The sequence below is a fragment of the Watersipora subatra genome, chromosome 3, assembly GCF_963576615.1.
Source record: "Watersipora subatra chromosome 3, tzWatSuba1.1, whole genome shotgun sequence".
Lineage (NCBI taxonomy): Eukaryota > Metazoa > Bryozoa > Gymnolaemata > Cheilostomatida > Watersiporidae > Watersipora > Watersipora subatra.
The window spans coordinates 30,313,479-30,326,844 of NC_088710.1; the positions used below are offsets into that span (position 1 = coordinate 30,313,479).

Here is a 13,366-nt window from a genome sequence, read left to right on the forward strand (position 1 = left end):
GGTACCACATGTAAAATGTAGTTAACATCTATTACGAAATGTGATGAATTTATAACATATCATTCTATTAAACACTTAAACAAAACAATAAAGCACACATACAAGCAAAAAGGTACTGGCCACAAGATTGATTAAAAATTAAAAGGATAAGGTGTGCATGGTATACATTATCTAAACTGCTATAAATATAAATTGACCGCAGTGCTGAAATTTTTCCAAAGGTACAATTTTTATGGTCAATTACTAACCATAAATAGTTCCACTGTATTGATCTGGTAGATTTGAAACTTTTACTCCTGGCGACGTTACTGAAGCCACACAGAGCGCAACATTCTCTCAAACCACAGAAATGGGCACTGTCTCAGCCAACGGTTCAGCGTTAGGTTTTCTAAATGAAAGTTTTCTAAGCATTTAAAGATAACTTGGTTGTGCGCAACTAGACCAATTATAGACTAGATTACCAACTAGACCAACTGGAAGCAATTATCTTGTTTTAAGAAATGAATGGTTTTTCTTGGAAACCCTGCCATCATCTAATCATACTATAAAACTTTATGGGGTGTCAGCATGTTTTATAACTTTTCCTTTCATTCATATTCTGTGAGTCCCATTTTTACCCATAAACCTATGCCCTCTCTGTGTTGATATACTGTGATTTCAGTTGTTTAGGAATGATGTGTAGTGTTGATCTAAAGTTTCTACCTTGTAGTAAAATTGAAGGAGCTGGGCGGCCTTTACCTGAAGGTGTAGATCTAAATACGCTTATGACATCATTAAGTGTTTGATGAGACTGATGAGCCTTAGTTAGATTTGTCTTCACTGGCTGTATCATACGCTCAGCCATTCCATTTGATCTAGGAAAATGTGAGCTAACAATTATATGATTGACAGCAAAAGCTTCAATAAAGATTTAATTTCAAGTGAGGTAAAGTATGATGCATTGTCTGATACTTAGGTTTCAGGTTTGTCAAAGTCCAAGAACTGTTGTTTAGCAATTCAATTATCTGCTTGGATGTATAACTTTTATGGTTATGACAAGTGGGCCATATTCAATATCTATTTATCTAAAGCGACCAAATATTAAATGCCTTTCTGGCTGAAAATGTCGATGCTGTCTGTCCACATAGGATGGTCAGGAATGTCAAATAGTTCAAAAGCGGCAATTGTTTGCTTTGGCCGTCTTTTTTTTGATTCTTACAAACATAAACTACATGTAAATATGTAATGTAATATAGCCAACATATTCTGGTCAGTAAACATAATTTTTAGCACTTCAATGCACTTAGAAGTTCCGAAGTGGCCTTTGTCTATATCATTGATAATGGTTTGCTTGAGATATACAGTACTATTAACTAACTGCCTTTTAGCACACTATTATTATACACACTCATGTCTTGTTTCATGGTCAAAAATGGTTCTACGGGTTCTAAACATGAGCGCCTATTTTTGGCCAGCCAATATGTATGTCTGATTTGACTATGTCTAAAGCACTAAAGTTGGTCTATGGTGGCTTTGATAAAGTGTTCACTGTCTGTTAGGTTAGACAAAATTCTAGTGGTTATAGCATGTATTTGCTCATAATTCCTAGTGACTATGTTTGGACTGTCTGGACAGTGGTCATTGAGGTTGGCCCTAGACAAAGTATTAACAATAAACATCATGGTGAAAGTTTTGTGAATCAGACCATAATCATACAGTTGAGTTCAAAATCTCATTTGTTGTAACCTAGGTGTGAGGTCACTCAACCTTTTATTCTTGATACCAAGCAATAGTAAATGATTAGTTTCCACCATTATTTTCATACCATAAACGTTTTGATAAAACTTTGTTAACCCAAATTGTTTGGCTGGATGACCATTTGTCACAATATTTTTTCCTATACCATTTTATGAGCTATTACCACTTGGTGTGATTAGTTGAGCAGGCTCACACATTCTCAGTAACTGGCCACTACTAAGTAGGGACTTTAACTGTTCAAGTCACTTTCCTTGTTCAGTTCTCCAAGACCACTGAACATATTTGGTGTAAGATTTCTAAGGGGAGCTGTAACCTCAGCCAAATTGGAACAAAGCTTGCTCAAATATGTAACCATGCCTAGCAACTTACGCAAGTCAACTGGGCACTTCGTGGTGGGTTTGTCAAATATAGCTTTCATTTTTGCTGGGTCAAGCTGTATAACCTCTTGTTTTTTTATGTGCTTCAGTATTTGACTTCTGGCTTTTCAAATCTACATTTTGTTAGATTGAGTTTGAGACTGAATTCTCAAAATTTTGTCAACCCATTTGGAAGTATAGCATAATGCTTTGTCTTTGTAGCAGCATCAAATAGTAAATCATCCACAAACGTTTCTACCAAATCAAAATCAGAAAATATTTCACTTACAGTTCTATAAAATACTTCCAAAGCTGAACTTATTCCAAATAGTAGCCTTTGAAATCTGTGTTTTTCAAAAGGAGTTGCAAATGTCGTTAAAAACTGTTCTCTTAGTTAAGTTTGAGTTGCAAAAGCCCTGAGTTGCATCTGGTGGGGAAAAAACCTGTTACTGCGATAATTTTGAAAATATCTCAGTAGCGGTTGGCAAAGCAAAGTGTTCTTGTCTGATACACCTGTTTAGATTGGTGGGGTCAAAACAATTGCATAGTGATCAAATTGGCTTCAACACATGCACAGTGGTATAAACACAATGAGTGGGCATTTTAACCTTGTTTATTGTACCTTTAGATTCCATTAAGTCAAGCTTGCTTTTCAATGAATCTCTCAACCCAAACCCTTCTAAAGCTCTGACCTAATGGTTTGCCACCCTCCTTGAGTGTCAAGGTAAGCATTTCAGGTAATTTGCCTAACATAATTATTAGCTACAGCACATGCCGCTTTTACAAAATTTATAGTGATACAACTAAGGAGGTCTAAAAGGGTTGTCTCTCCTTGCTGAAGAACTAGAAAATCATTTATGGTAAAAGTGAGCCTTTGTTCAAGCATGAGTGCTACTTTTCTTGCTACTTTGAGTGTTTGTCCACTGACTGAAGTTAATGCTCAGATGGTAATAGTGGTAGTAAGAGAGAAACCCAAAATGACTAAGTGACACAGAGCAAGATACTGGTAGAAACGAAAAAGTGGCAGCCATCCTTTAAACCAGAAGCAAACTCGCGAGTGAGACGCCATTGACATGGTAACTCGGCAAGCCGAGAGTGCAAACAATCACAACAAAACTGTCTGACCAACGTATTAGAAAAGAGTACGTTGGTTGCAAAAACCTTGGCCTTGTTATTTTACCTTAGCTATTTTCACAGTGCTTGTACTTTGTCACTGTTAGTTTATACAATATTCATATAAATCCTTAAACTTGCTTTTTACATATTGTATGGCTTCAACTCTAATACCATTATAATAGTTAGACCACCAACCAATTTTTTTCAAATATTTTATAGGTATAACTGCTATTCAGTTTACTTTCCGCGGTGATTTGTGGAAAACATGTTGTAATATATGATCGATGTTTACCACAGTAGGCCTAAAGATTGCTCAATAAACAAAAATAAAATAAAATCTTCACAAAATCTCAAACAGTAATTTGGCACTATGTAAGACTCACTTAGGCATTTTGTACTTTAGTTGGACAATATTTGGTCAGTTTAGGTCTATTAAATCTTTACTGAGTGAGTTAACAGTCTTGATTGTCATAATAAACAGAGCGTCTGTTTGGGGTTGCCAAGCGCAAATGGTTTTGTTCATAGGCACTGACACAAAATTTGGATAATTTATGAAGTTTGATGTTCTGGAAAGGTGAAAATCCTGACCATAATTCTTGGAAATTTCTAAAAATATTCATTGTAAGTAATAATATCGGACAGGAAGGAACCGCAAAAAAAGTTTGTATTCTTGTTTTACTTTTTCTAAAGTTTATACAAAATTTATTATACCAAGTTTAACATTTTAACCATGATTCACTTACATAAATACTGGTGATAAAAATTTATAACATATTAAAAACTTATTTTGACAGTTTTGGGCTATTGTTGTTGCATGTGATTATAGTTTTTTGAATTTTTACAAATTGGGACTTTTTGGTTAGTAAAAATGACTTTTAAACACGTTGTTACTCATTCAGTTTTTTTTAGGGTTAGAAAATGTTGTGATTTACTGTTCTTTAATGTGGTTTGACATTGGGAATTATATTGAAAAGCATATATGAGTTATGGAATAGATATAATTCGTTCTAAAAATGTTTTTTTTCTGAAAGCAGGATTGCGTTAAAAGTAATGTAGTACTCAAAGGGTCATATAAGGCTTTTGTTCAATAGCTGTGCCCCAGTGTTTCAGGGGAAAAACAACATTCAATAAGACTTTCGATTTTTGACATGTCACTGCGATGTTATCAAATGCCTTAACACGGGGTAAAATGACGTCTAAATTAGGCTATGCATTAGCAAACCTTTAGTATAACAGTGTTTGCCAAATGCCGGTCTTTGCCTTCCCTCACAGGTAATGAATCTTAACCGCTGCAAATAAAAATAACATGATATGTCATATAAGAATTTATTTATGGAATAGTAAAATACTAGTGATCATACTCAACATGAGATTAAGCAACCTAATCACTCCATTACTCATCATTCAAATGGTAATCACTAAAATTCTCTTGAAACATGATATATTTTTTAATTTATTGCTTGTTTTTGTATTAGTTGCCTACTAACCTACATCTCGGTAATCTATTTGATACACATACCATAATTTATCTATCTGTTTTCTTGTACGTGATACATGATTTCTGATAGAAATCTATTTTACAGCAATGTCATTCGGTTAAATAGGTATTACCAGCTGCAACAGTTATTTCTTTTACTGGGAGGGAATAAAACATTGGTGAAGCGCTGTTTTTCGTGCTCAGTAATTTTGACTATAACTTCCTTTTCTCATTATTTTGCTAGTTGGAGTACTGCAAAAAGCTTCAAAAACATTCGTTCTTGCCTATGGCGTTTTTGAATGTATTTCTTCAGCCACTCTTTGCCACATATGATCCTGAATAAATTGCATGTATTAGCAACCAAACAGTTTGAGCCAGAAAAGGGTTTGTGACAGGTACGTGTCAAAACAAGGATTTGTAAACAAAACTTTAAATGTCAGCTTATACACCGTGTCGACCTGTACACTAGAATTTGCGGTAGATCTATAGCTGCTCTTCATTTAACCGTGGTTTTTGTATTTGGAAGTTGGGGATAATAGTTTCAAATTTAGAAATGCTGTAGTACAAAATGTAAATAATTTTAGCAGGTTGAAAGCAATTTTAGCTACTATCAAAATTTCAAGCAGAGCAAACTTGGAATATTCAAGATTCATGCTCACATGTACATCACTAAGGAAGCAACTCCAAAAACCTTGCTCTTACACTGTTTTGAAATTGTAATAAGTATGTTAGATTGACAGTAGTACTGGCTTGATTCCAAACGTCTAACTCTATCATAGTAAAATAATCCATAAATTTTATGGGTTATTTTACTATGATTTAAATAGGTGTGACTTTAAAATTTGACAATACGAGTATGTAGGAGGCTACAGATTTTTCACCTTCACTTTCAAGCAGCACCCTAATTTCAATTTGATTTCTTTAGTTTTTGTTATAACCATTCAAGAGTTAAAATTGACTTACTGTTTATTATTATAACAGCAGATTCACTGGTTCCAACAAAATTATATGAAGAAAACGCAAAAACAGGCTGCTGCCATACTTCTGGACCAACTGAAAGTTACAAAATTTTCCGGTTTAAAATTCATTTTTCATTACCTATCTACAATTTGCATTTCTCAAAACTTTGGAACAATCTGCAATAGTGTTAGTAGTGTTTTTCATTTACTTGCATATCTGTTTGCCAATGCACACTGCCTCATCAGAAAGGTTTACTCCAAACAAATAACTTAGAACGAAACCGGACTTGTTAGCTTACATTTTGTAGTTATTTTTTAATGAATAAATCCACAGTTGATATATTTGGCTCCATGGGATTTTTTACTTACTTTACCGCATTAATATTCTACAACAAAACTCATTTTTTAATGTTAATTAAATTTAAGACAAAGAAGGAACTCTTTGACAGAACCTTCTATTAACATAACCCTAAATGTGATATACTCGTGCATTTTATGACGTGGTAAAACTAGTTTGAAGCCATATAAGAAAATTCGTTATGTACTGTAGCACTTGGATAAACAACTATATGATTATGATTTTTTTGAAAGCATTGTAGTTGTGAACTCTTGCATTTGGCTCTGCCTATTCTGAAGAATTGTGATTCTAGAATGCTTTAATAAGTGGTCCATATTACCATAGTAAGGGAGTGTCCACAAATAGTGATAAGAAAAGAAAAGTATTGCAGGAACTGTTTCATGTATCTATCAAGATATGCTGTAATGTAGTACATCAACCTCAAGTTTCATGTTGTATTCCGTGCTCATTAGCAGTTCTCACTTTTTTTATTATGAATGCATCTTCGCATTTCAGACCTAAAAGCCTTGCACTGCTATTTGATTTGTTGGAAGAAAAAACACCCTTTGCCACCACAATCAAAAGATGGACTGGATTAACTCCATTCTAATGTGTTAAAGCGTTGGGTACACTGTAAAAATATTTACAGCTATTATCAAAGTTGTGCTTTTTCGTATCTGTGAATCATTGATATATATTTTTTCTGGTCTAAAAGTTTTTGTTTTGGCATATTATGATGATATTTTTATATTTTTTATATATATAGAGTTGTGTACTCTCATAGTTATACTTTTATTGAGTTCTTTATATTTGTTTTCTTATACCATGTTACTATTGGGACCAAAATACCAAAATATACAGTATTGCAACCATACTGTATCTATCAACATAAGGAATCAAATCAACAAATCAAATTTAAGGACAATTTAATAATAATCTTTGTATCTTTATGGTGCAATGTTTGTGGAATGTCCTTCAGCTTTGAGAAGAAATGTTGTACGAAAGCTATGCATGGTGTATTATAGAAACATTGGTTTGTATCGAACGTGCAACACTGGCAAAATTTTGTAAAGCTTGAGGAAGACATGTTCTGGTAAGTTTGAGCGCTGTACATTATAGTAAGGTCGTAGAAGACTTGTTAAACGAACATTCTGTAAAGCTTTATCTAAATGTATAAATATGTCTACGTTTTGAGCAACGTATTTTTTACAGCGTTGCTGAAAAGTTGAGTAACCTTCAAAGGGTGTCTACACATAATCTTGTGACAGCTCTGCAATGAAACGTTTCTGGCATTTTTCGAAACATCCTTGGAATGTTCTGGGAATGTATAATTTCTAGTTTGGTACCTACCTGACACTTAAAAATTAAACTGTCTTTTTACCGGCACTCTGTATGCCTTAGACAACCTTTAGTTTAACAAAAGCCATGTCTGCCCATTTATTTCAAGTTGCAAAAAAATTGCATCAAGCTAGGTTTTGAACTGATAAGTTGTTGTAAAATAGTCTGACACTTGCTAAACAACTGCACTAATCAAACACCTTTAGATATTTGAAATAGTGGTGGAGATACTGGTTCTCAGTGCTTCATTGACCCATCTGACAATCTCTTATGCCACAATAGGCTGCTCGGGTATTAGTTAATACATTGGAAGGCCTAACAGCTAGACTGTTTAAGATACCATCAATTTTTGTGAAATTGCATATTACAGCAAGTCAAAAAAGATTTCAGAAATAACCAAATATTAGGACCATTTCATCTATTCAACATACATGTACAATGTGGGGTAGTTAAAACAGTTCTAATTAGTTTACATTGTTAGGACAAAATTGAAAGTCGATATTAAAAACAAACTCAATATTTAAAAAAGCCTAGACTCTGGCAAGTTTTTATAATATATTTGTCTGCTTTTGATAAACGGCACTGATGGAGCGCAACATGAATTTAACAAATCATATGTTGCAACAGCACCAGAAATACAGTGGTGATATATGCTGTTTTTTGATGATCAGTTAGCAGTAGCATAAGCTGTGTTCACACCACAACAATTTAAAATCAATACTAATAAGTGAATACTAACTATTATAATAATTACACATACATGTACATGAAATGTGGCAATGGTGTGACTCTCTTTTCCGTTTATGATCATAAGAGATAAAAATGGAATGCATATCGATGTCGTATTTCAGTTCCAAAAATATTGGCACATTTTGTATTGTCGGAGTTTGAGTTGGTTTGGTGAACAGACGAAAGGTCATCCCAAATCCATCTCTATCAGCGAAAACACAACTCCAACCAATCAGCCTGATGTTAAAGTACTTTTACCAGTCTTTGCATTGGATAGCTACTGTTCCGCTGACATGGTTGTAAAGCAAAGAGATAATGCAAGGCTTTTTTCGATCGACTAGAACATTATTGATTTGGTTTGCGAGTATAACTAGTTGAATCCCCAGACTGCACCGGTGGTAAAAAGTTATTGCAAAAAAAATTTAGATTTAATTGGCTAAGATTATTTATCCAATGATATTGATGAACTTGAGCTTGCTTAAATCTTTGCTATAATATGAGCCATGTCTACCTCTCTGAAACCTGGGAAAAAAATTGTGTCATGATCTCTCATGCAAAAATAATATTGTAACCAATAGGCATTAAATATTGGCAGGTGTATAAGTATGTGCACAATTATTCCATGGTAATGTCAAGTAAACACGTAACTTAATGAATAGCACAACTGTCTACAAAGCTGAAAGTTCAGAGTTCAATGCAAGTGTAAGGTGATTTTTTGTTTCTAAACTTTCATAGCTATAAATGGACACAAGAATGACAGACCAATAAACAAAAGTGCTGAGATTTGTATAAATACACTTGATTTAGTATTTAGTCATTTATATTTAGTCACTAACATACTTTTATAAAACGCACCTGCTTTAATGCCATGTGAGATTATTTAATGATTATTAAATTTGTTCTGAGATTTTTTCCATGAGTACTGGTACACTGACAATCCCCGGATTGTGAAAGACCATCTTGTGGGTTTAAGACCAACTTGTGTCAAGGAATATCTAAGGAACCATTATTTCAGGTATTGTACTTGGCGGCAATGACAGAAACGGAAACCTGGCAATGGAATGGCCTGTTTTGCAGACCATTGGTCCACTGGTTTTGCAGATCCACTTACATTTGCTATGACTGCAACATGCCAATTAAATGAACTAGTGAGAGCTTTTTACTAGATATTTTTCTATTAGTTTGGTATGCATGAATTATTTCTTATGATTGGTTAATTGAGGAATCCCCTTGCCTAGGGCATAAGGGTTTCTCAGGTTCAAACTGGCATAGCGGCATACTCATCTATTACAACATGCTCATGGTTGTCAGCTGTGTTACTCTGAAAAACATTAAATTTTACTGTCTCCCCAGGCTCTACATTGCTTTCCAAATGTGAATCGACAGGAAGTGGCTTGGCTGCCTCATGTGAGTTGCTTAGAGTAGCTTCAGTGTTAGCACCTTTTTAGCAATAACCATGTCAAGGCTGAGTGCCTCGCTTAGAGCCACTTCAGCAGTGACTGTCTCCGCAGCACCGAGGCTGTCAAATTCTAATAATTCAATCATAGCTTCTTCAGCATCAGCAAAACATGTGATTTTGGACTGAAATTCTATCTCATTTTTACTGTTTTCAATTACTGCATTTGCGGAAGATGAATAATGGTACAATTATGGATGGGTTCCGCATTATTTTCAGCAGAAACTTTATCCTGATTACTGCTAGAAGCAAAAGAAGAAGCTGGGTTAGTTGCTTGAAATTCCGCAGACATTTGTCCAAACCACCATTGAGGTAGCACCCATAAGTATCCAAAAATTGGTTGCTGTTGCCTTGGTGGCTCCCTTGATTGAGGTGAGAAGCTTTGGACTGGAGAACCACTGTTTGTGAGTTTTCACTCTCAAATATTTTTCATTGCAAAAGCTTCCATTTGCATTGTATGTATCTTTTGTATTTAGTTTTTGCAAAAAGGCATTAAAAAAGCAAATGGTTTTACTTCACCATTAAAGACATTGTATCTCTGTTTCTCTACGTTTCCCAAAGCAGTTGTTCTCGGGAAGGAATTTGATTGAACCGCTGTATTACCAGCACTTGAATTGTAGTTGACAGCAATATCAACTTCAGGATTGTTAATTGGGAGCTTGGTTTTTACTCTATTCGTGGTTTGAAAAAGCTCAAGAAAAGATTTTCCTTCGGAAGTTAGTATGCTTTCACAGATCTTTAGTTTTAAGCTTTTTCTCAAGTGAACTAGCACAAATAAGCTTAGTTCCAATTTTCACCCTAGCTCACAACTTTTCTAAATTGTTTGTAATACTAATTCACAGTTTCATTCTCACCCTGTTTAATTGAGAGATTTTCTTTAGCCACTTGCTTGGTACCTTGTGAAGCATTTAAGCTATTTTTCAATAAACTTTTTCAAGTACCATGACCAAATAAAATCTTTTTTTTTTTAAATTTTTTGCAAATCTTTTGGATAAGCTGGCAAATTGACAACGTATTCAGTTTCCCAGACATCATTCAATACGTAACACGGTTCAATTTTCTCAAAAAACGTTAAAAGATGTTCATTTATCAATTTACCTGTGAAGGACAAGCCAACATTCACCTAGTATTTTCTATAATTAGTATGCATAGTATTAAGTTTTGTACTTATCCCTACTTTCCTGGATCCTACGAAGAGGAGAGCTTGTGTTGACTGACTCTTTTCTGTCCTCCCAATTATCCCTAAACCTAGGAGGGGAGAGGTTGTTATAGCCGGCTTCCTTTTTTTGTAATTGTCTCAGATGTTACGAAGAGGGGAGCTTGTGAAAGCTGATTCCCTTCTGTCTATATTCTCAATTTTCACTGCTGAAGACTATAACATATCTTCTAAGCCTCTGGTCCGCTCATCCAACTGACCTTTTTACACGGTCTACAAGCATTCTGTATGTCTCATCCGCATACCGGCAAGCCTCTTCATGTCTTTCTTCCACCCTTCGCCCTAACGTCTCAACGGCATCTAGCATTTCATCCTCCAACTCACACAGTGTGATCATGATTTCTGTGTGATTCTCATGCCTCTTTTCAGCTCTTTGCTGGTCATGGTCTGCCATGGCTTCTGATTTTGTCTTCCTCGACTACTAGCAGTCTTCCTCCCAATTCTTTTCGCAGCTTCTGACACTAGAATGTGAGGGTGTGCTGACCTCAACCTTTTAGGTTTGGGCTAAGTGTTTGTGCAAATAAGAATTTTACTTTAAACTTCAGAAAAGACAATATATTTGAGTAGTGTACAATCTGCATATCACTTTAAAAGACCCATTCTTTATAGCTAACATTGCTTCTTTCATATAAATACTATGATGGCATGACTGATGTCAAAACGTAAACATTGCCAAACACAACTTCGTATATGTAACACACTAAATGAGCCCGAAAAATGTGCGTACTACCTTCTAGACGCGAAATGACACAACTCGAACATCACAGACAGGTCTATCGTAACATCAGTTTTAAAAATAAACTTTGGACGCAGACATAGGATGAAACTGTTTATTCTATACAGAGTTTATAGTGAAGCATGTCAGCAATGATTGTTAATACAAATAAATCTGTAAGAATTGCATAACTTCCGTAAATGAGTTGTTTTCTTGGAAATGTTAGGGCAATGTTGCTATAATGATGCATAGTAACCACAAATGTTAGGACTGACATAATTAGGACAACACTGAGGAGTAATTGAAAATAAACTGTTCTTCTTTGAGATATCTTCATAGCTTGCATGTTATGAGTTTGCACCGACAACTTGTCTCTTTTTTTAAATCGATTTCACAAGTTTTATAGAACATGATTGCAGAAATTTTGCAATGGTTCAATGAGGATTGGAAAATATTCAACGCCTATTTACAGCAATTTGTTAATTTTTAGACAGCAAAGTCTATTCTACAAAGTAAAAATAAGTAGCGGATATTTGATATGTCTACAATAAAGCAATACAAAATCATAATTTACTTTAAGAAGAGCTGCGTCTACATGTTTCTCATCTATCTGCATCCAGGATTAAAATTGAAAATAGCTTCAAGGGATACTCCAAACTCGTGACATTTAGTTTGAAAGATCAACGCTGTAACACCTGCGCCAATAAAAAGATTTCAAGTATTTAGTAGCAATTGTGCAGTTATACCTATTCTCAGTTTTGATGACACACTCATGATCTATCGCGATGAACTAGAATGTCATGGAAGTTGCCTATGAAATAGATGTGACGCTATCATATGTACTTCAATTTTTTCACAAGTGCTGCAAAATATGTGACTTTTCACATTTAATTTGAGAAGTTGTCCTTACTTTAAACTTTTATTATATATAATTTATTCTGTAGTGCATAGCAAAAATTTGCATAATTATTTTTACTTCTAGGAGGTATATGTTATAGAGACGTAACTAATATATATGCAACTATATTACAAATTCTGCACAATAGTAAGCCATTGGTCAAATTTGTGCAAAAGACAAGCCTAATTATGAACAGTATCAAGTAGAAAAACCACAGATTAAAATAAGTAGAGATTAGATAGTAATAACCAAGCATAGACAACTCAGGCATAGTCATAGAATGTAGTAAGTATTAACTAAGCATAGACATAGAATGTAGTTAGTAACAACAAAGCATAGCCATAGAATAAAGTTAGTAATAACTAAGCGTAGACACAAAGAGCAGTTGATGACAACTCGGCACAGATATAGAGAGTGGTTAGTAATAGCTAAGCATAGACATGGAATGTATTTAGTATCAACAGAGCATTGAAATAATGATTAGCTAGCAATGACCACTCATAGACATAGAGTGTGATGAGTAACATCTGAGCACATATATTTAATGAATGACATACATTTTGTAGTATAATAAAAATATATCAAAAGCAGCTGTACTGTTATTCTTACAAACAGGTTCTCATGAACTCTGAATATTATTTACTATTTTACTATTATATTATAAACTGCTACAAGGTAAGCAAGTAATGAGTAGTATCATGAGTTTGTGAAATTATGGTTTGCTACTAATGTAGACAAAGCTGGGCAAAAATAGCTTGCAAAGGGCAGACAATTTCAAAGTATATTTAATAAATTTTAATTAAGTTTGCTCTTAGCCAATATATCTTTGTTTAATTGTTAACTCATATTGTCTGTCTAAAATTTGATTCTTTTCCTATAGGAAAATTGCTCTAACAGTAGCCAAGAGCAGCAAAGAGTAGCGAGTAGCCCCTGTTCTGGCTAGCTCGGAAGAGATAAGTCTAGAAAGAGAAACTGATTTTGATAAAACTGATTAGGAACTGGAGAAGATAATAGAGGATGAGGTAAGTAACA

At 34.4% G+C, this 13,366-nt stretch overlaps 1 protein-coding gene across 1 annotated transcript in view; it reads right to left on the reverse strand.

Moving 5' to 3' along the window:
• The window catches only part of LOC137390495 (caspase-6-like), a 528,030-nt gene that overhangs the window by 443,492 nt on the left and 71,172 nt on the right, over window positions 1-13,366 (reverse strand). The gene's annotated exons all lie outside the window — the stretch shown is intronic.